This window comes from Ctenopharyngodon idella, chromosome 16, assembly GCF_019924925.1.
Source record: "Ctenopharyngodon idella isolate HZGC_01 chromosome 16, HZGC01, whole genome shotgun sequence".
In the NCBI taxonomy this organism is placed as follows: Eukaryota; Metazoa; Chordata; class Actinopteri; order Cypriniformes; family Xenocyprididae; genus Ctenopharyngodon; species Ctenopharyngodon idella.
The window spans coordinates 23,218,696-23,231,537 of NC_067235.1; positions in this window are offsets into that span (position 1 = coordinate 23,218,696).

Consider the following 12,842-nt stretch of genomic DNA (forward strand, 5'->3'; position numbering starts at 1 on the left):
CGTTTACATGATCCAGACCACTGATTCGAAATAAAAGATTCGAAAAGCTTTGAAGCAGTGTTTTGAAATCGGCCGTCACTAGATACTGTTGAAAAGTCGTTATTTTGTTTTTGTTTTTTGGTGCACAAAAAGTATTCTCGTCGCTTTATAATATTAAGGTAGAACCACTAAACTCACATGAACTGTTTTAAATATGTCTTTAATAGCTTTCTGGATCTTGAGAGGTTCGGTGACATTGCTGACAATAGAGGCCTCACTGAGCCATCGAATTTCATCAAAAATATCTTAATTTGTGTTCTGAAGATGAACGAAGGTCTTACGGGTGTAGAACAACATGAGGGTGAGTAATAAATTACGTAATTTTCATTTTTGGGTGAACTAACTCTTTAAAAAAACATTTAATTATTTTTAATAATAATTTATGCATAGATAATTTAATAATAATGTGATAATTTATTAATAATAATTTAAAAAAATTACAATTTCATACCTGTATGACTTTCTCTCAAACATCATTGGACCCAATTAACATTTATTATATGGATAAAAAAAAATCTATATTTTTTGCCAGAAGAAAGAAAGTCATACAGGTTTGGAACAGCATGAGGGTGAGTTAATGGTATTTCATCCAAAAATTCTATGCTTTTAAATTTTAAACATGGCCCACTAAGTGGTTATGTAATTTGGCCTGAGGTAAAACTTTGGTACCTAAATTTACACTATGTACCCAAATGTGATAAACATCAACTATGATTAATTCAGCAAAGCATCTGTGTGCTTTGAGAACAAAACCCAATGAGAAGCCACTCTTTAAACATAATGTAGGCGAGCAAAATCTCATATCGTAGAGCCAAGAAAATTCAAAAAAAAAAAATTCAAGGCACCGCGTCTGACAAATCTCAAGAATCCCGAATCACGCATCAAGACACAGCTCGTATTAGGATGCAGTGTGCACGTCTGCTCCATAAAGTTTTGAAGTGTGCTGCCAAGTTCACTGCAGGCTCTTACTCTCACAACATATGCAGAGCGCTGGAGGCAGAGAAAACTTTCCCTCCATCACTCCTCTCTCCCACATGCCCGGCCCCACAGCGCCTGACTTCTGCCCCGGTAGCCGCTGTGCCTCTCCGAGTGGATGGGTTTTCATCTCGCAGGGATGCAAGGGCAGCCACTCCGCTCCCCCTCACACTCCTTCCCCGCGGAACACAGATTTACATTTGTACTGCTGCACAGTTCTTAGTACTCCAGGCGAACAGCCAAATCCATGCAGCACTGATAGAAACACAAAAACAGCTTGAGCGACTTCAGTCAAGTCTCTAGAGATCGAGGACTCCTCAGCCTGGGATGACGGAAGTGTATGTGTGTAAAAAAAAAAAATGTTTGTTTTTTTGGCATTATCAGTAAAAAATGTTCTTAGGAAACATATGGAGTGAGTCAATGCACTAAAATGTTTCCTTTAACAAACAGACCTGTACTGATGTTTTGAATATATAAAACTAATTTTATATTTTGAATCAAAAAGTCATAGCGTTCAGTAATTCTTACTCAATAACTCACACTAGGGTGTTGCTGGGGAGGACAGAGGGAAAAAGAAAGATGTAACCGACATCTCAATCATTTGAGTAATTTTTCTGAGCATTGGCCATAAGCAAGGAAAGGGCCTTTGTCCTAGACCGCCTTTCATTTCCAGCACTGCAGGAATTGTGATGGCTGTGCCTCGGGGCAACAGAGGCACCTTAAGGAGCCCCACCTTTAAATCCAGTGCCGGTGACTCTAACCGTGACCTCTAGCTGCAGGGATCCCTCAGGCCAGATTTAAACGAGCTCCCGCAGGTCCTCCTCCGTGCCTCGCTCTCCTTCACAAGCTCTAACTGAACCGGGGCAGTATGGACTTCCAGGCCATTCTGATTTGTTTAACAGTCAAAGCAATGGCTGGACTAAATGGCCTTACATTAGGTAAATGCCGTGTGGCTGTTCGCATATGCAGAGAAGGAGATGTGCGGAAAAATCAGATGTGACATTTTCCGTGCTGGGGAAAGCGAATTCTGTGTGGGCCGTGGTACAGCTTATGGCAATTCTGGAGTGCCGTACAATGATTGTGAATAATACAGGCAAAGTGTCATGATGGCTCTGTATTGTTTTTAAAAGCATGCCTTTCAGCCTTAGAATGAACTGTAGTTTTTTTTTTTTCTTTGCATTTGTGACGAAATAGATCCAGCTGTCTTTTTACCATTGTTTCTTGCTTCTTCCTTTTCTTTTTCCTTCTCCCTCACTATCATTACCACTATTATGGAGGCCATGAGAGACGCAAGGCAAAAGAGGCATACAATATCAGGTATTGATCCACACCCATCACCACACAGAGGAAAAAAACGTGGGTTCAGGGGCTGCACAATTCAGACTGGACAGTGCGATCGATAGGATGCTCTATCAGCCGTTGCCATGGCAACTCACAGAGCAAGGACAGAGCCCCGGCATTTATTTACACCTGTCTCCTACTCCCTGCCACCTAGTGCTAGTCCCTGCCAGGCTTGAGTGCCATCTAAAAAGGGTTAACATTTGATGTTTTTTGTTGTTGTTGTTTTTCTCAATGCAATTTGCATTTGCTTCCCCCCAAAAATAGGATTTTGAAGTTGTACACAATATCTGTGTCTCATTGGCTACTATTTGCCTGTGTTCTTTGCACAAATGTACGGGTCTTTACTTTGCGTTGACCCCAATTTGCAGGTCAAGTAAACATGTTCAATGCTGCAGCCATTGACTTGACGAGGTCATAAAAGAGAGCCGGAGAAGAACAGGCTAAGGCTTTTTTCAATGAGCGCATGAGTGAGCAAAACGCTGCAACAAAGAGCAGATCAGCAGACAACTTAACACTATAGAAGCCAGCCAACTTAACACAAGAATCCTCTTAGACGCAATCTATGTGAATATGGATCGCATTCAAGGAGTCAAATAGCTTTACAAGTCATAACACGGAACATCTAGTTTTTATGATGAAGTGAAATAACATGCACAGTGAAGTTGATGTATAGTGAAGTATAATCTGCCTACACTTATTAAATATAAAGGTTCTAAAAGGGGGGGTTTCACAGCGACGCCTTAGAAGAACCATTTTGAAAAGTGAACAGTTATTAAAAGAACCAATTTTCTTAAAAGAACATTTTAATAATCCAAAGAACCCTTTTTACATTATAAAAATCTTTTTGTGCATTTGAAAGATTACAAAGATGTTCAAAGTTGTTAATAGAACCATTGATATCAATAGAAACATTTATTTTTAAGAGGCATTGGAAGAAATCTATCTTTAAAAGGGTTATAAATAACGATGCATCTATATTTTTGACTAATTCCAATAAGCTGATAAACATTTTACTTTTATGACCAATAACTGATAAAATGGCTGTGTTAAAAATAAAAATAAAACACTACAGACTAAAATCGTTTTAAATGCTACAAGTTCATTTAGGCATCAAAACATTAAAATGTATAAAGATAGAATATTCAATTCGAGATTTGCTAAAGATTACATACATTTTGGTTTATTTTAAATTTTTGTAACTTTAAGAGAGTGTTAGATGGCGGCAATGTAATCTAAATGTAAAAATAGGAGAAATGAGCAGGCTTAATTACATATTCAATATCAATGACACAGATAATGCTAATATCAACCAATAACTGATATATTATATCACTAGTTAGATAATTATAGTCTGAGATAGACTCAAAGGGTTCCATTTATTTAGATTGTGTGATAGAAGGGTACCGGTACACTGTGTTTCGCCTCTGCTGTGTGTGTGTTTAAGTGTGTAAGCATTACTGAGGCCATTTTGAACTCCCTATTGCAGTGCTAGGAATTGAGGTGAGCCCCATAACCTCACACACATGCACAGCTCTGACCGTCAACGCTCTCCCTACCCCCTTCAATCAATGGTAGTTTCATGTGGCCTCTCAGCCCTGCAGTGACGTGCGTGTGTGTGTGCGTGAGTGACCTATTGATTTATTGACTGTCTGGCTCAGCCCGGCCCATGGTACTGGACAGCCTGGAGCTGTGGATCATTGGACCTGCAGTTGCTGGGGTACTTTAGCCAAAGTAGCCACAATGCTAAACAACACAAGTTTGCCATCAGGTGATTTTGTCACAGTGCTTACAAAAAAATGAAATCTAAGTATGAAATCAGGTGGCCAACCGAAGTCAGTCATTGCTAACTTGCTAATTGCCTCTCTGTGGGGTCTATGTGTGCCAGACCTGCTTCTTTTTTTTCTCTTCTTGTTTCCAATTGCTCTCATCCACACCAGGCTATTAAGCTTTTCTCTCGCTCACATGTACCCACACACACTGACACCCCCTGAGGAGGCAAGAGAGTGGCGAGTGTCCAGCTGTCCTCCACCCCACCCCATTCCCTGCCTTTTCACTGGTCAGTGTAGGCAGATTGAGGGGGCCTAAGGGTGTGTGCGTGTGTGTGTTTGGGGAGGTGCCATTAGCACAGAACTAGTAGCAGCTGGCCTTAAAGAAGGGATTGAGTGTCACTGACCTGGCCATAGTGTCCAGCTGAGGGTCACTGCTCTGCCCTCCTTCGAGCACGTGCTGACCAACCATCTGTGTGTGTGTGTGTGTGTGTATACAGAATGGCCTTTTCTTTTTGAATGGATGACAGTTGCCTAATCTTGGAGCATTTTTGTAAGCAGCTGGCCAGTTTGGCCTTCATAAAATGTCCATAAAGCATTGCTTTAGAGGGAAACATTAAGGCGCGTTTTTAGCCAAAAACGCTAGCTATATTAGCATCCACACCAACAGGCCATAATGTTCTGTTTATTATATGCGCACACTGCAGTTATGTCTGCTGCTTTGAATGCTCGAACTCTCAAAGATTCTGATTGGCTGTCAATGTTTTTGTAATTTTTCAGCTGGAAAAAGTCGTTCTGAAAGTGATTCCAATGATATTATTCCAATGTGTCGTTAGCATTATAGTGGGAAGTCCACATTATTATATGTGGACTTCCCTATTCTTGAACAATTAGAACGATTACTAAAACTTATCATTATAGTTATCATCCTTGGTGTGAATGGGCCTTTTGAGGTTACAGTATTCCTCTTTTTATGTCTGACGTCACGCATCACCGTTTCCGTGTCCAAAAAGCAAACAATAAACAGTGCTAATATACACCCACGGCGTGCTGTAATGCTAACGAAACTAACCTTTATCTCCATACCAAAATCTCAGATGGCCAAGCAGTGATTCATCTTTTATGACTCGTTAAAACATTCGTGTCGTGATATGAATATAGTGCTCATAACCTGCTGTTGAGATAGTATTCTCAATTTAAATGAGTAGACGCATGGAGTCGAAACAGTATTCCTTACATCATGACTTAACAAGCGGGTTAGGTCATCAGGGTCATACAGTAAGTTCTCATATTGTGATGCCGCCTGTGTAATCAAAAATGATGATTAAACTCTTCTCGAATGATGTCAGACTGAAAGTGCGGTAAGTGAATTTTGTCACATCACCACCAGATTAAAATACAGCACAGATGTAGTCGAGGTGGATCTGTTTTTTATCATTGTCTTCTTCATCCCTCCATTCAAGGTGCTGCAGGCCCCGATCAAGGCACAGATTAATGCTGCATCTGCACCCGTCCATTCTTTGGTCGTGTTCTCCACCCCCCTCTTTTCATTACCTCTTTCCACCCTGGACGTGCTGCCTCGGACTGTTTAAGGTGATTGGATCGTGCCCATCCTCCCCTTGTGGTCAGTTGGGGTCAGAGGTCAGTGACCTTTTCTTGATTGGATGAAATGGAATGGTCATCATTGCCCTTTGTTGTCATTCAGTAGAAAACAAAGAGATTTCAGTGTCAAAAGTGTGCGGGGACACTTTTTCTCCCTAACATTTTTTATGTTCATGCTGAGAGGCTCATTATATTTTAGTGTTTCCTGTGCATGTGCAAGCATGACAGTCAATTTACAATGCTTTAATTTACAATGCTTAAATGGAGGCTTAATGTATACAGTATAAAATGATGCCATGACATTATTCTTAAAATGGATGACTGTAATTCTGGGAATCTATATTAACGTTTCTCGGAGTGTGTGTAATATCTGCGATAGCCCCTGGTCTTTGACCTCTGACTACTAGGCCTCTGTTGCTAGGTGACTAGTGCATTTCTGATGGAGGTTTGGGTTGTGGGGTGACAGTGTAAAGGGGGGAGTCAGGGGGCAGTGGTCACTCTAACCCTCCCTAGGGACACTCACACACACATACACGCGCCAAACTCGGAGATAGCTTTGAGCTGAAACCCGAGCTCGCATCAGTGCCAGAAATATGATAGGGCTTCTGTCATATCAGAGATTTCTGGAACATGGCACTTAGGCTTTTTCAATTAGTCATTAATAATTCCAAGCATGTAAATAAGCCACATTTGAGGGGTAAAGTTTAATGATACTGTATATTTAGAAATGAGAAAACCTGACTTGTACCTTTTACTTAAAGGGATAGTCCACCCGAAAATGAAAATTCTGTCATAATTTACTTGCCTACAAAATATCTTTTCTCACCTTCATATCTGCTTTTGTGTTCCACAGAAGAAAGTTATACAGGTTTGCAATGACATGAGAGCAAGTAAATGATTACAAAATTTTAATTTTCAGATTTTTCAGAAATCACATTAAATGGGTTCCACAAAATATATATTTTGACTTGTCCCTCTTTTTCTTTAAAAAAAAAAAAATTGAGTTACAATGAGACACTTACATTGGAAGTAAATGGGACCAATCTGTAAACATTAAAAAACTCACTGTTTCAAAAGTATAGCCACAATATGTAAATGATATGCATTACTAAACTTGAGTTTAAAGTTATATTCAATTTTACAACTTTTTTTTACCATGCCAACCTGCCTAATGCCCTAAAATGACTGTAAAAATGACAAGAACAGCTTTACAGCTCAAATAATACACACGTTTCAACAAAAGAATTCATGTGCTTTTATAAAATTATAAGCTTCAAATTTCTTCTTTTAAATCCTCCAAATTTGCCCTATTCAGTTCTATTGTAAGTGCTTTATAACCTTGATTTTGGCTTCTTTTAAATAATAAATTAATTAGTAAAACAAGAGACAAGTCAAATTTATTTTGAGTGTGTGTGTGGTAATCAACATTATGCCACAAATGCTATTAATTAAGCTTAGCTTAACTTGCATTGAGCAGAATATTCCTTTAAAAAAATGTTTGCCTTTTTTTCCATGTATCTAAAAAAAAATGCATGCTACGTATTAGAATGCAAGAACAAAAACATGCACTTTATACTTAGAGGAATGTACAATCTAGTTTCTCTGATCTGGCAGCACAACATGCAAACAGTCAAAGTCAACCAAATGCAAACATAAGAGAACTTTGCTATGTACACACTGAAACTACCATGAAGTAAAAACAAGACCACAGGTCTGCAGAATGTCAGTGTTAAAGGCCATTCAGTGTTTGCATGCGTGTTTAATGTTTTCCCCTCAAACACTTTCTTCTGTGAGAGAATTCTCTTTATCCTCTGCCATTTTTCTCTTTCCACCTTTTTGGATTTGGCCAATTGTAGTAGAAGACCTTACCCTGGGGTGAGGAACACACATACCCACTTAGAGATATTTTTACTCGTGGTGTTGATGTTAGTATCACTTTGTGCTTTGATACAAGGGGAAAAAAGCATTCCTTTGTGTTTGCGGATCCCTCACATTTAATAAAGCAATTCCCCCTGAAATATCCAATTCAGACCTTCAGATTCCTTAAAGATACCAGTATCAGACCAATCACTGGAAAAATTATTGAACTAAAACTAAAGAAAGTACTCTCTCATTGTAATTATATGTATTTCTGTTTATTATTTAGCCTGTGCCTGTATATGTGTGTGTGTGTGTGTGTACGTCAAAGAGAGAGGGGAGGGAGGCTGAGATGGTATCAATCGCCAGGCCATTGAACGTATTGATTAGTTACCTTTCTTATTAACATGCTGATTAAAAAGAGCAGGAACAGAAACCGCATCTAGCCACACACACACTGAGACAGGGAAGACACCACATCGCCGGGCAGGAAAGCAAAATGGATTCAGGACAAATTGTGTGGAAATAGATGGATACACTGAGGGGACTTGCAAAATGGGGTATTTCTGGGGTCTGGAGGACATTGTCTTATGATAAAATTGAAGATGTGATGGAGAACATGGATGCTAGCATCCGCAAAGAGGAAGAGGAAAAAAATGGAAGAGAGAGGGGCAGGGAAAAGGATGCTAACCGACTGCAAGGCAATTTCAGACCCTCCACCCACCCACAGAGCATCTATTAGACTGGATATACCCTTGTGCAGAACACATGTTCTTATAAACACACAAACAATGCTGTGAGACCTTCACACTCACTCACAAGCTGATGATGTGTGACTTCTGTATGGACAAAAAGCAGATCATTGTGTTTGCATAGATGTGTATTTATATTGTGCAATGCATGTGGGTGTTTGAAGTACTCTGCTGCTGCTGTTGCTGTTGTTATTTTGTGTTTCAATTGGAATGAATGTGCAATGGAAATGCAGGCAGAATCATGTTAAAGTGTATGTATGTTCAGTGTTGTGAGGCAGAGGCAGGATTTTTTTTTTTTTTTTAGCTTTGGTTTAGATTGGAAATGGCTGCTCTTTCATTTAATGCTGGTACTTTTGATTTGGAGAAGGCCTTGCGTCTTAAATTATTTTAATAACTAAAATCTAACGCTATTTTATTATTAGAATTTTAAATCTCAATTTAAATGTTGTTAAATTATTTTTAAAATAATTCTAATGTTTTTTTATTCCAAACTGATTAATCTGGATTGCGTCATCGTGTTGCGTCAGAATCTGAACTAAGGGCTAAAATGCTATACTTTGTTTTAACGCCTAATTTTATTAGGTTCAGTCGAATTTAAACGCTGTGCAGCATGTAAAATATTAAAAATCTTTTAGTAATTTATATTAAATATGCTGTATTATATATATATATATATATGTATATGGCCAGTTGTTAGACTCCGATTGCTAATAATTCACAATGGTAATAATAGATTGCCATCCTGCATGTTGGCAGCACGCCCATGTTTCCCAATCGATAAACAGAACCAAATACACGGGCGCGCGCCCATTTGAATGCGGCTGAACACTTGCTGTGGCTCAGAGGTTAAATCGTAAAATCATAGAAAAGATTATCCTTTAACACTGTGGCTGAGTTTGTGAATGTGACTAGTGAAACGTTACTGAAAGCTGAATATGAGCATGACCTTAATAATAATTCAGCAGACTCCCCTAATACAGTCTTGTCTCCATATTTGTGAGAATTATAAATCTCTCTCAGGGTTTGTCTGAAAATGGTTCTCTTTATATAGAACCTTTATAATAAATACCTTTATACATAAATAAAATAGGCTATATACCTGCAGGCCTATAGGTTGGCCTGTTATTTATTTTATTCTTTATAAAATCGTGAATTCTAGTGAAGAATTTAAACTCCTTATTGACTTATATTGAAACTATTAGGCTTGCGGGACAAAAGCATCAAGCTGTATGTATGGCTTATGAACATAATCAGAAATTATTTTTAAACAAAATAATGCATGCAGTGGACATAAGGTACTGTATGAATATGCTCTTAGATGTAGGATCATATGTAATGTAAGATTTATTGTGTTACATTTTCTTTTTTTTTTAAGTTAAAAATAAAGATTTACACTTAAGTTTAAACTTCAAAACGCAAAATCAAACAAAGAAAGTTAAATGTAGCCTACATTGAGGTTCTTGGATACCGAGTATAATTAATAAATTCCTCTACTTTTTTTCCTGATTCAGTCTGTTAAACTAATCTTTCAGAAAATAAAATAATTAAAAAAATTTAATGTAAAATATTTATAGATATATAATTTTACATTTTTAAAATTGTTAGGCTATTAAATAATCCTCGGTTAGAAGTTTGTAATTGTAAAGCTACAGTGTACCATTACAGTCAGGCGCACAAAGTTTTATTTTTCATATGTTTTTCTTTTTTTCTGTTTCATGGGCCTGCTCTCCATGAGGTTCGGGCATGTTAATTGAGTTATTGACTTTTTTATCGATCGAGTTTTTTTATTATTCACCGTGCGTCCTATTATTTTTGGACGAAATTAATTTATTTAGCCCCTTTGTATTTCGCATGTGAATGCACGTTTTAGGTTGTATAACGTATCATTTTATTTCATTTATTCGTGTACTATTGGCCTGTGCTTCCGAAGCCAAAATATTAATATTGATATAAAACATTAACACTAAAACAGGAGACATAAACGTATGTTAACAAATATTGCTGAAATGTAAATAATGTGTCTCACAGTTAGAAGCCGATATTACACACTTCTCAGATGGATGAAATTTGTTAAATTTAAAAAGAATAAGCGACATAATTGTAGGTTAACAGTAGTAAAATATTTTTATTATTATTTAAGCTTGTTGCACAATTTCATGAATTGTTTTGCACGACGGATTCTTCACAGTGCATTAGCAGATTTGTGTAAGTTGTTTTTCATTTGTTAGATTGCTTGTGGTTTTTAAAAAGGTCTTTGATTATTTGTAATATTTTTCAGGCTCTATATGATAACGCCAAAGCGCTGCAATAAGAGGGCAAACAGATAAACCTGAATGGAGATAAAAAGCTAGATTTAGCAAATTATACTTATGCGTAACTCTTTTTAAAAAACAATATTATTTAAATAATTTTTGCATGGTAACTGCTATAAGGCTACAAATATAAACACTGACTTCTCTCCAATTTTCAATGAAATGTTTATGTAAATATTTCTTATGTTAGGCTATGAAGCTGTCGTGTTTCAACAAATGAGTATGTATTGCGCTTTATATGTCTTTTCACAAAATAAATGAACAAAAAAAAAATCTAATATTCTGACACAAAGGTTTGACAGCAACACAAACAAGACAGTTTGTAAATGTGATCAATAGCATTTATCTCCATGAGATTTATCAGGAGGCCGAAAATCCTCTATCTCGTAATGCATATTAGTTACATTTTGTTTGTTGCATTGAATTGTAAAATTATTCCATAGAAACAATACAAATATTATATATATATATATATATGTGTGTGTGTGTGTGTGTGTGTGTGTGTGTGTGTGTGTGTGAATCATCATTACATTTACAGTATTTGCTTTCGTAAGTCTTTCTGCAAAAAGTGTGGTTCTGTCGCATGTCTATCGTTTAATTTGTTCAGTTTTACGCATTTAGGCCACTACATGAAATACATTTAGCCTAAATGATATGAGCTAATTAACACCGTCTCTACAGCGTCTCAAAGACAATACAGTAACATAATGATGTGAAGGGGTTAAACTCTGCAATAAGTTTCTAAGAACGCACACTGTTAGTATCTGTCTGCTTAGCTCTGTACGTTTAGCCTCATGTACGTGTTAACCTGCAGGCCTCTTGATAAACACTCGGGAGGAGGACGTGGCTGGACCAAAGGCTCAAAGAACTCAATAGACAGGTATAAATAATTTACTAACTCGCTGGCCGCTGTTTTGATTTCCACGGTTTGTTTTGAACAATGTTTGATCATTGATACGTGTCCCAGACAGAGAAAGGGAAAGAATAGGTGAATAATAATTTGCAATGCCTTACATGTTGCCGAACTTGTAGCTCTCAGATAAGCTCATGCAAAATCTTAGAGTGCTACATGATATTATATTAAAATAATATTAATAATAATCCTTCTTGATGTCCCGGAAAAAGAATGTATAGAGGAAATGTCACTGTAACACAATGATGAGAATACTGATGACTATTGACTATTTTTTTTTTTAATCTATATTATTATTTTCTTTTTTTCTTTTTTTTCTTTTTTTTTTTTTTTTTTTGCCCTTGGTGTTGTTGCATATGCGCGAGTTTACTGACAGAATTTAATTTCCTTTAACCCTCACGCTATGCTGTATTTTCTAGATGCCCAAAAATGCACAACATTATTAAAAGGTTTAAGGGAAAATCTTTTTTTACAATTTACATTACAAATTATGAAGGGTGTAAAGGGTTATCAATGCACTCTGGATCAGATTGTTTTTATTCGAGGGTTCTATCTTCTATCGAGCTCTCCAGCCGCAGTAAGTGAACTTTCACCTCGACCCTCAAACAGACCTTTTTTTGCGGTAAGAGCTGACCATTTTACCTCCAGCCACACACTCTCCGCACGCACGCACACACACACATACCCCTCCCTCCCTCCTTCAGCCCTGCTCGGCGCGGATCGATAGTGCAGCATCTGCTGCGGGAAGACAGCGGTCCCACATCGCACTGGAAAATTTTTCAAGCGCTAGAATTGCTCATCTCTAAAAATTAAACTGACAGACAGATATGATTAATATTCCAAGTTTCAAACACCTACTCACATCAACTCCCATCTGTGTGTGTGTGTGTGTGTGTGTGTGTGTGTGTGTGTGTGTGTGTGTGTGACACACAAACGCACCGCGCATTAAATGACTTTTTTTAATGGAAATATGACAGAAGTGTAATTTTGTTGTTTATTAGGTCGCGTGTTTTAGGAAAGGTCGCGTGTACTCTCAGAAAGAGGGTCATAGGTGCGCATTGGATAGATCAAGTGCATTGATCTTGTTTAGCACTTCTGTGATTGAGGAGCAAACTCTTATGTTAATTGTCCACTACACTGTATAAGCTGACAGCTGATAAGAACCGCTCTCAGTCCCTGTGCTTTGTTGCTTCAGTTAATTGCCTTTAGCTTGGGAAAATAAAAATGTCGTTAGTAGGTTACATAAACGCTTTGGCCTTTTAATTGGATTAAACTGTGCTCGGTG